Raw genomic sequence first — 14102 nt, 5'->3', positions numbered from 1 at the left:
CACATGTTGGGTAGTTCAGACATTATATTTAAATCCCTTTGAAAGCAAATAATTGCATAAGTGTAGAGTACCTTTATTTATAATCTATATCAGAGTATTTTCTATACAATTAGTGGACCATCATTTATTTAATGAGATGAATTCTATCAAATTTATGTGTTATTCTTGGGGTTGGAAATCTTCATTTTGCAATTTTTAATCATAATGATAATAAATCCCATACTGTCAAGGCAAATAAATACAGTATATGTGAACAAATGTAAAAACAGAGTTGGCAACTATTAATGGTGGATGACCCCATGTATTATTTTTGTAATACATCACTTTTTGCAGCAAATGTGTATCATGTAAGAGCACAACATAAGCCTACATTTCAAAAATTGGTTTTAAATAAGTTTACGTTTGTTTTTAGTCAAAATTTCTTGTTAAAAAAGGAAGTTAATTTTTTCACTCTAATGAAGACTGCAGAATTGGGAAAAATTAATAAAATGAAGATATGTTGTCTTATTTTTTCAAAATGCATTAAAACAGTTATCTTGGTTCATTGATGCCTTTTATGTAGAGAAATGTGCATTTTATTTCCTTTTGATGTGTTTGAAATTTGGCAGTGCATTATCTAAGAATAATCAGGATATACAGTCTTTCAGAGATAATTACAGATCATTATTTCAGTAGCTGCCTATTCACTGAGGACAAACACCACTTGGACTTTAGGGTGCATGAACGGGCTATATGTACATTGGCTTATCAACTTATTTAATGTCTACTTTGTGTCCCTCTTAAGAAGAAAAGTTGAATATTTCTGCCAGAAAGCTTTGAAACCTAAAGTGATAATGGTACCTGTCCAGGTAAGCAAAAAAAAAACTCACATTACTCTTTAAAGAAAAAGCCTGTGGGATTTTGCTTTTAGATAATTGAAGTAAAATGCTTGGTTTAGGGTGTGTATTTCATAGTGTGAATTCTTCTGAAAGATTAATCATTAAAACATTTTGTGACTCAGTCACAGACTACAACTCCACTGAGATTTTGTGTCCCAAAAACCTCAATTAAGCTTTCCCTTCACCCTGTTGGATGTGTCTTTACATTTCTGAGAAAGTTGGCTATTGGATACTATTATTGAGTAGCTGAGGTACTATAAAATATTCTGCATACACATTTTTTCTTTTACAAGTTAAGTGCTCTATATTTTCTAAGCAGGTACTATATTGCGAAGTTATAGTTCTAGAACAACATAACAGGTACATTGCCCAATTCATTAAGCCAATAATGCAAAGCCTTGGCATCTCACTACTGAAATCTGCCTGGAGTGTACAGAATTTCAGCCTTCATTTTCAATGGTTGTAGTCACATGTCATGGAATAAACATGAGATGATTAGCAGATTCTTACACTGTTTATTAATCATATATGGAGAACACAAGTCACTGAAAGGCAAAAAGATATCCTTTGATGAAAGTTCTTACATACGTGAAAAGAAGTCCACTTCATCCTAGAAAACAAACATAAACCAGTCTTGTCTGGATCCAAATAGGATAAACATACAGACTGACCATGCTGGTGGTCAGCAGAATGAAAAATAAAATATAAAAAAAATAAAAATGAAATTCATCTCACCAATGCATCTCTTTCCTTACACAAACGTCAGGCCTTTCTATTGTGCAGGCTTATCTATACTAATAAAAGGCAAAGCCCTCACTGACTGACTGACTCAATCATCATTAATTCTCCAACTTCCCGTGCAGGTAGAAGGCTGAAATTTGGCAGGCTCATTCCTTACAGGTTACTTACAAAAGTTAAGCAGGTTTCATTACGAAATTCTACACGTAACGGTCATAATTGAATCCTACTTACATACATATATACATCCATAGCCTGCAGCTCGGTCACCGTGTCAGGCGGCATTGCGTCCTCCATCACCATGCCTCCCACATAGTTGGCTGCCTGCCTATATTGCATCCCCCATCCCCATGCCTCCCACGTAATTGACTGCCTGCCCATATAAGGCCGTCCATCGCTCCGGTCTCTTCATTCCCTTCTTTGCTTTGCCATGGTATTCACGTCTCCCTGCTGATAACTGCAGCCTTTTTGTTTAATCCACGGCCTCTCTGCTGTTTTATTTTTTGTTTATTACGATGCAAAATTATCGATGAAGGCGGTTGTATGCTTACAACGCTTGACAGATACGAATGTCACTTCAACACAAGTCCGGCAAATACTGACGTAATTGAAACAAACCATGAAACTCAAACCGATTATGGCAGCAGCAATCCAAGCTGTAAGAAAACAGTAAAAAGGAGGTGTATCAGACATCATGGTACATTTTCTGATGCAGCTAGATTGAAACAACTTCGTGACACTACCGCCAAATACTCGCAGAAAAATCCACAAGTTAATAGACACGCTGTCGCTAAATACTCACAGGCAAATCCACAAGTTCATAGACACGCTGCCACTAAATATTTGCAGGCAAATCCACAAGTTAATACCGGGAATGCCTGTTAAACATCTTAGATTCACAAGTACTGATTTGGGTAGTGAGATGTCTATCGAGGTGATCACCATCGATCAAAGAACTGTCACTTACCGAGTGGTTTCCATACCTGGAGATGCCACCTGCCTTTTACATTCTCTGTGTTACATATTGCACGGCCATATCAGGCTCAATCTTGATATCCGGAGGAACACTGTGTCTTATGTATTGAATGACTGGGACAGGTTCAAGGTGTGGACTGATGACCACACAGGAGCACTATAAGAGTGAAATACTTAAGCCCTTCACCTATGCTTCTGCATGTGAGTTGATGGCTGCCACTGAATTGTTCGGTTGTCGCTTTCAAGTCTACCGAAATGGCCAAATATTTTACACCTTTGGAGAACCGCCAACGGCTCTTAAACATCCACAAGTTCATAGAGACGCTGTCGCTAAATACTCGCAGGCAATTCCACAACTTAATACCGGGAATGCCTGTTAAACGTTTTAGATTCACGAGTAGCGATTTGGGTAGTGAACACTTCGATGAATGAAACCTGTTATCTTTACAATGGTTGACAAACACGGAATGTAACTTGAACACAACACGTCCTCCAAATACAAACCTGATTGAAAGAAATAATGAGAATCAAATCCTTGATGACCGCAACACTCATTACAGTGTCAAAACAATTACATTGACAATCATGTTACATTATTTTTAAAATGTTTCTTTTTCGTAACTTATTTAACACACTACTTCTCTGCTGCGAAGCGCAGGTATTTTGCTAGTACTATATAACACACATACTGTATATTATTACATTATTCCACACACTCAAACAGATGGACATTTACAGGTTACAAATAGTTCTTGATTTGTAGAGAAAAGAATCTCCACGCTAATTACAATACCTTAAGAAATGGACTGAGCACTTGCTGATATATGACAAATAACTTCACTGATTTAATCAGAAAATTGGCATATTCCATTTATGATTATGGGAATTCGAGTGAAGTATTACACTCAACTAGGCTTACCTGTACTTGATAATGTCATTTATGCTAGACTATTTTTAAAGTGATTGTGCACTAATTTATAGATATAGGGGTATTTTTCATACAAGGATTACTCATTTAGCTGGACGCAATTGTTGACGGTTTGGCATGATCCTGGATCTGTCGGTTTTTTGAAAGTCTTGCTGGATGTGTTGTTATAGCAGCACATCCAAATCCTCAAACCTGCTTGGAGCAGGTTTGTTCTATGTAAACAAGAATTAGCTCACACACTTAATCACTTTCCGTGCATGGAATTCATTCAGTCATTGCTTCACCGTTCATGAATATGAATGAGCAACCAATTGATATCGGTGCATAAATTATAAGGAGAGAATTTCATATAGAGAGAGTTTTGCGTGATCGGCAAGTTCCTTTATTACTCCCGGAGGAAATTCTTTTCGAAAGATACCGCTTTAGCCAAGGGGGAATATTGTACCTCAAAGATTCATTAGCACCTTATATTCAAACCATATACAAACCATAAATTAATTAATAACCAAAAAATAAGGTGTATAATTAGACCAAGGGATAAAACCAGACACTCCACCAGGGGCATCTGTAATAGAAATTTAATTCAAATTAAAACAAAAATATATCAATAGTTCAGAAAGAACCATGCAGTTTTAAATGCTGTTTATTGAACATTCGCTCTCTTGGCACTAAAGCTGTTTTGGTAAATGATATAATATTAAGTACAAAATCTGATCTGTGTCTTCTTACTGAAACCTGGCTTAGTAAATGTGACACTGTTCCCCTAGCTGAGGCGTCACCAGATGGATACTTGTTCCTTCATAAGTCTAGAGATTCTGGTCGAGGAGGAGGCCTTGGAATAATTCATTGTAACAAATTGCAAATCACTCCTAAAAATTTAGGCAACTTTACATCCTTTGAGGTATTCATTTTAAATATTAAAACAGATTCCAACACAATTATAGTGCTAGTCTACAGACCACCAGGGCCATATTCATTGTTCATGACTGAATTTAGCAACCTTCTGTCTGATTTGGCTATAAATTATGATCATGTAGTTCTGATGGGGATTTTAATGTACACATTGATGTGGAAACTGACACTTTTAGCAAATGTTTTACTTATTTGTTAAATTCAGTAGGATTTTGTCAGATTGTCAAAGGTCCAACTCATAATCATAACCATACATTAGATTTAATTATAACTTACAAAGTTGAAATTCAAAATTTAAATATTACTCCATTAAATGTAGTTATTTCCGATCACTTCTTAATTACGTTTGATTTAGTTCTGCCCATGCCAGCACTCGCAGATTAAAACAAAGACAGTGCGACATCTAGATTGTAATTCTGCTTCAAAATTTATAGATACCTTGAGTAAGTCGAGTGTAATTGTGGAAAACCATTTAGATCAGTTAACATCAAATGTAAACGTGGAAAACAATTTAGATCAGCTAATCACATTATAATGTGACCTTGAGAGATGCTCTGGACACAGTGGCTCCCCTAAAACAAAAGTGATCAAAGCACATAGAAACTCTCCCTGGTTTAATGAAAATACTCGAGCTCTTAAATTAGAGTGTCGAAAACTGGAGCGCAGATGGAGAACAACAAAGCTACATGTCTTTCAAATTGCATGGACAGAGAGTGTAATAAATATAAAAAAGCCCTCTTTAAAGCTCGCTCAGAATACTATTCTACATTAATAGATAGCAATAATAAAAATCCTAGGGTACTTTTTAGAGCAGTGGCTAAATTAACAAATGGGAATTCAGATCAACAGTGCAAAATACCAACAGATATTAGCAGTACAGACTTTATGAACTTCTTCAATGAGAAAATTAAAAATATAAGATCCCAGATCTCAGCATCACAGTACAAACCAAATACTAGCTTAGCAGACCCTGTCACATTGCATTCAGCACTTTAATAATTTTAATCCTGTAACTCACCAGGAAGTCTTAACTTTAATTACTAAAATGAAGCCCACTACTTGTTCCCTAGATCCAGTGCCAACAAAACTAGTAAAAGTGCAATGGATGTTCTTGCAGCCTATTCTAACCATTATCAATAGTTCATTACTGCATGGCACGTACCTGATGCACTAAAAGTGTCAGTCATTAAACCTTTACTTAAAAAGTCAGACCTAGACCCACACATACTAAATAACTATAGGCCTATTTCAAATTTACCATTTCTCTCTAAAATACTAGAAAAGTAGTCGCCAGTCAGCTTCAGTCACACCTTACATTACAATTTATTTGAGAAATTCCAGTCTGGCTTTGCACTGGTCATAGTACAGAAACGGCACTAACACGGGTTGTAAATGACATTCTGATATCCTCTGATGAAGGAAATTCCACTGTAATTATGTTGTTGGACTTAAGTGCAGCATTTGACACCATTGACCATTCTATTTTACTGCACAGGCTAGAAAACGATGTTGGGCTTACAGGCCCGTGCTCGCTTGGTTCAGTTCTTATTTATCAAATCGATTCCAGTATGTACAGAAATGTGCAGACAGTACTCCATCATTATACACAGAAGTTCAATATGGTGTCCGCAGGGCTCAGTACTGGGACCTTTACTGTTTTCACTTTACATGCTTCCACTGGGATCTCTCATTAGGAAACATAATGTTAATTTTCACTCGTATGCAGATGACACCCAGTTATACCTTTCATTTAAATCAAATGAAGTTTCTCCGATGTTGTCTTTAATTAGTTGTGTTAGTGAATTAAAGGAATGGATGAATGAGAACTACTTGTCTTTAAATACAGATAAAACAGAGATGTTAATTGTTGGAGGGAATGACGCTGATCACAGCAATATTTTGTCGTCATTTAACTCAGTTGGAATCCCAATTAATTTTACTGAATCAGCCCGCAATCTAGGAGTTATCTTTGACTCTAGCATGTCATTTAAAGCATATTACAAAGTCGTCCAAAACATGTTTTTCCATCTTAAAAATATTAGGAAATTAAGGCGCTTTCTAAATAAACAGGATTGTGAGAAATTAATTCATGCATTTATCTCTAGTAGGATTGACTACTGCAATGCGGTGTTCACTGGCTGTTCAAACTGTTCTCTATACAGCCTCCAGTTAATCCAAAATGCGCTGCAAGAATTATTACAAGAACAAGAAAATATGAACACATAACCCCAGTTCTTAAATCTTTACACTGGCTCCCAGTTAAGTTTAGGGCAGATTTCAAAATCCTCCTTTTAACATATAAAGCATTAAATGGCCAAGGTCCGGCTTACTTGTCTGAACTTATCATGACTTACAAACCTGAGCACATTAAGATCTCAAGATGCCGGTCTGCTTAGGATTCCAAGGATTAATAAAATAACAGTGGGAGGTCGAGCTTTTAGTTACAGGGCCCCTAAACTGTGGAATGGTCTTCCTGCTTCCATAAGAGATGCCCCTCGGTCTCAGCCTTTAAATCCCGGCTGAAGACTCACTACTTCAGTTTAGCATATCCTGACTAGAGCTGCTGATTAACTGTACATACTGCATCTCTGTTGTTAGTCATTAGCACTATAACATAAGTAACATGATAATTATATTTGAATACTAACCCTCACCTATTCTGTTTCTTTCTCGGTACCCAAATGTGGCCATTGGTGCCACGGCCCACCTGCCAAGTTGTTTGCCTGCCTATGGTAAAGTCATCCCTGATGGAGGATCACAGGAATCATGGGAAAGAGGGGTCCTTTCATCGGAGCAACGTTTCAGCCGTGGCATGGCCAAATGGGGAGGCAGCTAGATGGATGAGGTCTCCAGGACTCTAAAAATATCCAAACCTAATTATGTCATATCATCTACTGTTAAACCGTAATTCTAAAATTTTATTATTATGCTGTCTTAAGGAATTTTTCTGTTCTGTATATTGTATTGTATTGACCCCCTACTTTTGACACCCACTGCACGCCCAACCTACCTGGAAAGGTGTCTCTCTTTGAACTGCCTTTCCCGAGGTTTCTTCCATTTTTCCTACAAGGTTTTATTGGGAGTTTTTCCTTGTCTTCTTAGAGAGTCAAGGCTGGGGGGCTGTCAAAAGGCAGGGCCTGTTAAAGCCCATTGCGGCACTTCCTGTGTGATTTTGGGCTATACAAAAATAAACTGTATTGTATTGTATATTCGAAGTCAGACTAGGTGAAGACGGGCTCTCACAACCACACAGATAGTATGCATTGCTTTGAGGTTTTTTGCAAGCGGCACTTTTTTATATACTGTAGGCAATGCGGAAAATCTATCTAAAAGTGCAGTTTGCCAGGCAATTCATAAAGTCTGATTGGCTCTGAAATATTTCCTTTGGGTTTTCATAGTGTTTCCTGGACACCTGCGTGTGCAGACAATAAAAGAGGTGTTTCATGCCATTGCAGGAAGGTAATACACAGGGAAAAATACCCACAGTTCCATAAATAATCTCACAATCAGCCTAACATTCTCATTACCCAGGATTTCCAAATGTGATTGGGGCACATGGGACTGATCAGAGTGTTTTTGTTTTTTTTTCAAACATTATTTGGAAAATTGACCTCACCTCCTGATGAATAATCAGACACAGTGTGTTCATCAAATATTTGACCTTCGTCAATATCTCGTTGGTGAGACACAAGTTCTAGGAATAATGACATTCCCTGCAACTGATCCAACAAAAAAGAGGGCTATATAGTACATACTTATGGCACACATTGAGGACAAATATATGCAATGACCATCCTTTACCTCAAATGAAGTGACCACTGCATCCTGCCACTGGTTTTGAGGAGGAGCTTCCCCCTGGAATGCACTCAGAAACAGGGTGATGGGCATTTTGCTGGATAGCCAACTCTTCTGCAGGGGTTAGGTCTGGACCTCCACCCGTTTTTTACTTGTCTGCCTTCTTATTAGCTTCAAAGTTCATGTTTTTTATATTATATATGATTATTTATGTCAACAATTCTTTAAATAGTTATATACCAATATTTACCAGTTTGAAGTATGTTCTTGTACTTCACTTTAACCTGTTCACATGTTCTCCTTGTGCTCACATTTGATCTGTAATTATGACATATTAAATAATAATTAATCTGACACATAGGAAATGAAACACTGCATTCAGTAAGTACAATACACACTACTTAGCATTTAATTTGTCGGCCACTTTTTGCCAGCCGTCTTTTCTGGTTTGGGCTGCTTTTACAGTGTTACCCCTTGTGCATATTAAATCTTGAAATTCTTCATATCCTTCAAATAAAAGGTCATGCTCCACTTATGTGAAAAAATGCACCTGTTTTTTCGTCATTTTGTTGCAGCCTTTCAAAGACTTGCTGATCATGTTTTCTAGACCCAATATATGGGGGCTTTTTAATCAGCGCGGGCACACACAATCATCTTGGATGATTAGATCCAGCTAGACAAATCTACTACACAGCTGCATTTGAAAAACCGACTAATCCCAGATGAGTTTCACCAGCATTAACTCATCCAAGATGAGGCATCTGATCTCTGATGATTTAAGCGACGTATGAAAAATACCCCCAATAACCTATTGATGTTCAGACTTGGCCAAATGATGTCATTTAAACTGGACAACATTGGTGAATATGATCAGAGTTGCAGAAGATTAGATTGCTTGCTGTTAAATGTTTTTGAATGGTATTGTATATATCAGTTGTCACCAAAGAAATGTCTGTTACGGGCCTGTTTTAACAAATCATGCATCATGAATTCCTAAAATCTTAGTAGAAAAGAAATGAAAAAATAAAAAAAAATGTTTTGGTCTTGATAGAGTAAAGCTTGTCTAAAATATTCCTGACCAGTTGGCCAGTTCCCTGGGTAAGTAACAACAAGTAGCCAATGTAAACTTATCTTAAAAGGGAACCAAAACGCAGTCTGTGAATCATATTCATCATTTTTGAAGTGTAAGATGTTTGTCACGTCAATTAATGCACAGTAGAGTAATGCCTCAGTGGTATTAATTAGTATTTGTATGAGTCGTTATTTAGACTGTAATTCCCTGCTTGATCAAGGGTGTCGTCATTTTCCAGTTTCTCCAAAATGTTGCTTACGCATGGGTCAGAAATGGGTCAGAGATGCCTTTAATATACACATGTTCCCCCATCAAATTTTCATTTATAATCCTGATGTTTGGATGGGAAGTTGTATACAGTACACAAATTTGAGCCTCTTTTATGCAAGCTTAATAAATGAGGCCCAAGTTCTTTGGGACAGAATCTGGGTCCCCATGATCAATGAAAATATCAGATTTTTGTAAAAAATAGATACATACTTATTTGCTACATTGGGTTCAGTTTCAGTTTTGACACTTGGAATTTTAAATACTGTACATGCATTACAGGGCAAGATGAATCAAAATCTATCCCCATTATTCTCAACACGTAATAAAATAAGCATTATAATTTTGTACTAAACATCCACTGTGTTAGGTAAACATTATCAAGAATATTACATCAGGAGTCATTTGAATATGGTTCTGCAACAAAGTATGCAAAATATTAAGCAAATCCTACAACCTCATAGACAAGCAGTTATGGTCTTAAAACTAGTGATGCATCAGGATGAAAATTAGTACAGTGCAAATTTGCCTTTAAGGTGTTTTATAAACCCTACATATCTTTTAACTGGCTTATAATACACAGAATATGAATTAGTTATTTCCAGCTAAAGCCATTGGACACTGCTATTCTGTTCTTTTAGAGTGGAATCACTGCCGTAAGACTGTCTTCCTTATTCTGTGCAAGGCTCTGACCCTGTCAAGTGAGCATGATGTCAGATAAAGAGATTTGGTTGAATACATTGATATGTTTTGTGGGAATTTCACTTATAGGAATATGGATGTATTTTTAACACTAGAATTACCAAAGCCTACAAAAAAAAACTTGTAAATCCAGCCCACTTTAAATCCCTTTGCACCTCTCCGTCAGCGTCTTTTGTCTTGTAAATGTGCCGATCAAGACAAGCAGCAAGCAGCCTACTATGCCATTCCCCCCACTGCTGCAGAACAGACAAAAAGTTCTCCCAGTTGCAGCCTTGATTATCTGGGAGTGAAGTGCTGGACTTTTAGAATGGAAATAATAGATCGTTATTTGGAAGACATGCATTTCATGTGTGTTCCATTTCTACAAAAATCTGTGTAAACACAGCATAGTAGGCTGCTTGTCTTGTTCGGCACACTTACAAGACAAAAGACGCTGACGGAGAGGTGAGAAGGGATTTAAAATGGGCCGGATTTGCGAGTTTTTTCATAGGCTTTGGTAATTCTATTGTTAAGGAATTTTATTGCAAAAATAATTAGTTTGAAGTAGAATCGTTTCAGTTTCTTGAAATGACAGATGATATTTTTCACTTTTACAGTGGTGTGAAAAACTATTTGCCCCCTTCCTGATTTCTTATTCTTTTGCATGTTTGTCACACAAAATGTTTCTGATCATCAAACACATTTAACCATTAGTCAAATATAACAGAAGTAAACACAAAATGCAGTTTTTAAATGATGGTTTTTATTATTTAGGGAGAAAAAAAATCCAAACCTACATGGCCCTGTGTGAAAAAGTAATTGCCCCCTTGTTAAAAATGACTGTATGTCATTTCCAATTTTAAGCAATTTTTACTCCGTAGCTTTTTTTGTTTGAACCTTTTCCCCCCAGAGACCACTTGTTGCCCCCACAATACATTATGAGTTGTGAGTTAGTTGTATTTTATAATTATTTAAAAGTGGTTAATGGTAAAGTCTTTTGTTTTTTGGCTTTAACTTTGATACAGTTTTCTTTACTGAATTTCAAACATATGGAATGTCATTTGTGCCAGAATTAAACAAATAAAATGGTAGTTCATGGAGTCATGAAAGTGTGAAAAAAGACACAAATAATTCTACTTTTTAAATAGTATTCCATACAAGCAAACATTCATTGGTTTCTTGTTACATGTATTTTTATAATATGCCATATACTGCACATTATGGGTGTCAAACTTCTGGAGGTCCGCAGTGGCTGCAGGTTTTCATTCCTACCATTTTCTTACTTAGTAACCCATTACTACTGCTAGTGAAAGATGCTTCTTTTGCCTTAATTTTACTTTACTTGCATTTTAAGATTGAGAACCTTTTTAATTGTTCACTTTTTCCCCAAATGGCAACTGGAACAGTAAGCCAACTGAAGGCCCGCTACCACAGGAGTCTTGAACTCTGTTCCTGGAGGGCTCCCATTTTCACTCCACCCAATTTCCTAATTAGAAACCAATTCTTGATATTAATGGAACATGTTATACAATGTTAAGGCTTGCTATTGTTCTTATTCTATCACAGCAGACATTTTCAAAACTAGTTTAGTTTTTAATTTCCTTTTTTCCCATGAACATTCATTGTGGACCAGAGCAGATCAATAGTTCTCAAATCTTCTTTTTTCTTTAATCAGATGTGTCATTGAAACATTTATTGAATGGTGGAACCATAAGTGCCAATGGGATCGCATTAGCTGGTCATCTGTTGGCTCACTTTATATTTCACAATTGTTTGGCTTCTAGAAAAATTAGAGTTCTGAATTGTAAAAAGCAAATAAAAAAAGGCAAAAGCAATAATTGGTTACTAATTAAGAAAGTGACATGAATGAAAACCTATAGGCACTGTTGCTTTCTGGGATCCGAGTTTCAAACATCTGCTATAAGTTGTTGTCTTTATTAAAACTTTGTAGCAGAATGTGGAATTCTATGTAATAGCAACATGGGCAAACAAAAATGCTTAATAATTAATTTCTACATGGTTAATTACCACTATGGAGTCAACATCCCCCAGAAAGTTGTTTTTTTGTGACACCTTTAGGAATGCATTTTAAGCCTGGCAGGTGAAATAGATTTCTTGGTCATTATTTTATTGAAAGAGAGTTTGTATTTTTTTTTCTCTCCAGGACAGTTTCAATAATTAAAAAAATAACTAAAAAAAGAGTCTACTTACATAGTATCCATCTTACTCTTTAACTTGTAAGGTTCTATTTATACTGGTGGACATGTTAATAAGCCTTGGTTTATATATACACCCTGCAGTACTTATCTATGTGACATTCACTCATCTCTCATGTCTCAAACATAACTGAGGCCGCAGTGCACTCAGATGCAAATAAAGATTACCTTAACAATAGTCAAAGTGAGCAAGTTATCTTAACAGGGACCAGAAGCCTCTCTGCTCATGAGCTGTACACCTGCAACTATTTTAACGAATGTGGCCCTTCACTCCTAGATAATTACCTTTGAAAGGCCAGGACAGATACTCTAACAAAGGCAATGAGAACCTCATGCCAGGACACCTATATATTTCAGGTACTGGAATGCTACCTCTGAAAGAGCTGAAGAAGCAATGAATTTCTCAAACAGGCTAGGCTCACTATTGTTACATTCATCACTCTGGGTAAATTATATCAATAAGGCAATCTCAAGGAGCTAATTTTCAAACAGTAATCATTATTTGTATTTATTTACAAAGAAACCATGCATCAAATACTTGAAGTCAAAAGTTGAAGAAAACATATATTACATCTTAATGATGTAAATCAGTCTTCATACAGTAAGCATGCCCTTAACCAAGAGAGATGTAAATTAAAGACTCCTTCCTTAATCCAACTAAGGCATTCTTCAAAAAGTATGCCTCATCATAGTAAAGGCTCTCCACTGATGCACATTTTCATTTTGTAGGTGGCACTGTACTTTCATTCTTTGACAACATGACGTTTCAGTACATATTCAAAAATTGGACGACTGACAATTTAATTTTGGTCATATTACCTATCAACCTGAAGTTATTTTAAGCTAATTATGAAATGCAAGTTAAACAACAAAGTTCCCAAGCTCCTATTTCACATCTTCTTACAATCATATACACACTGGTTAGTTTATCTAAGCCTAAACATACAGTATACATTCTAATAAAAAAAATACTTGTTTTTACAATTTTGTTTTACATTTGCATATTTTTCCAGAGTTATTTAATCTTTCTGCATAAATGCATCCCAGAATGTAACACTCTTTCATAACACATTGTTATTCTGGTCAGTTTGTTTAGCAGGTTGTTTAAAAGAGGAACGGATCTATTGGGTCCCTTTCCTAAAGTGGTCTCAACAGTAGTCCACAATATCGTCTAAAACCTTACCTGTATTGGCCCTTGCACCTTCATTCATCTTCATTCACATCACCTCCTCAAAGCAGATTTGGCAGCTTCTCACTCTCTTACCTCAGCATCATCGCCTTAACAGCATGAAGCCCTGTGAGTCACTAGTCTTGTGCCTGTGTGGTGAGTAAATCTTTGGACTTCATACCCTAAGTTTGTGGGTTCAAATCCTGGTATTGACGCTGGGTGACCATGAGCATGTGCTCCAATCCAAAAACCAAAAGAAATGTAACCAATCCTTCTATATAAAAGTGGTTGGGATTGTCCTTCCGTCCCGTGAGTGCCACGCAGGCGCGGAATTTCAAACACGCTCCGTCCATTTTGCAATGCACGATGGGATTTGTAGTTTCGTTTTTCCAGGTAAAAGATGATTTTCTACTCCAGACTGTGCAATATCTTCTTCTTCTTTCTTACTATATAAAAGCGGTCGGGATTGTCC

This window comes from Polypterus senegalus, chromosome 2 (assembly GCF_016835505.1).
Source record: "Polypterus senegalus isolate Bchr_013 chromosome 2, ASM1683550v1, whole genome shotgun sequence".
Taxonomy (NCBI): domain Eukaryota; kingdom Metazoa; phylum Chordata; class Cladistia; order Polypteriformes; family Polypteridae; genus Polypterus; species Polypterus senegalus.
Note: the sequence above shows the minus strand (reverse complement) of the source record.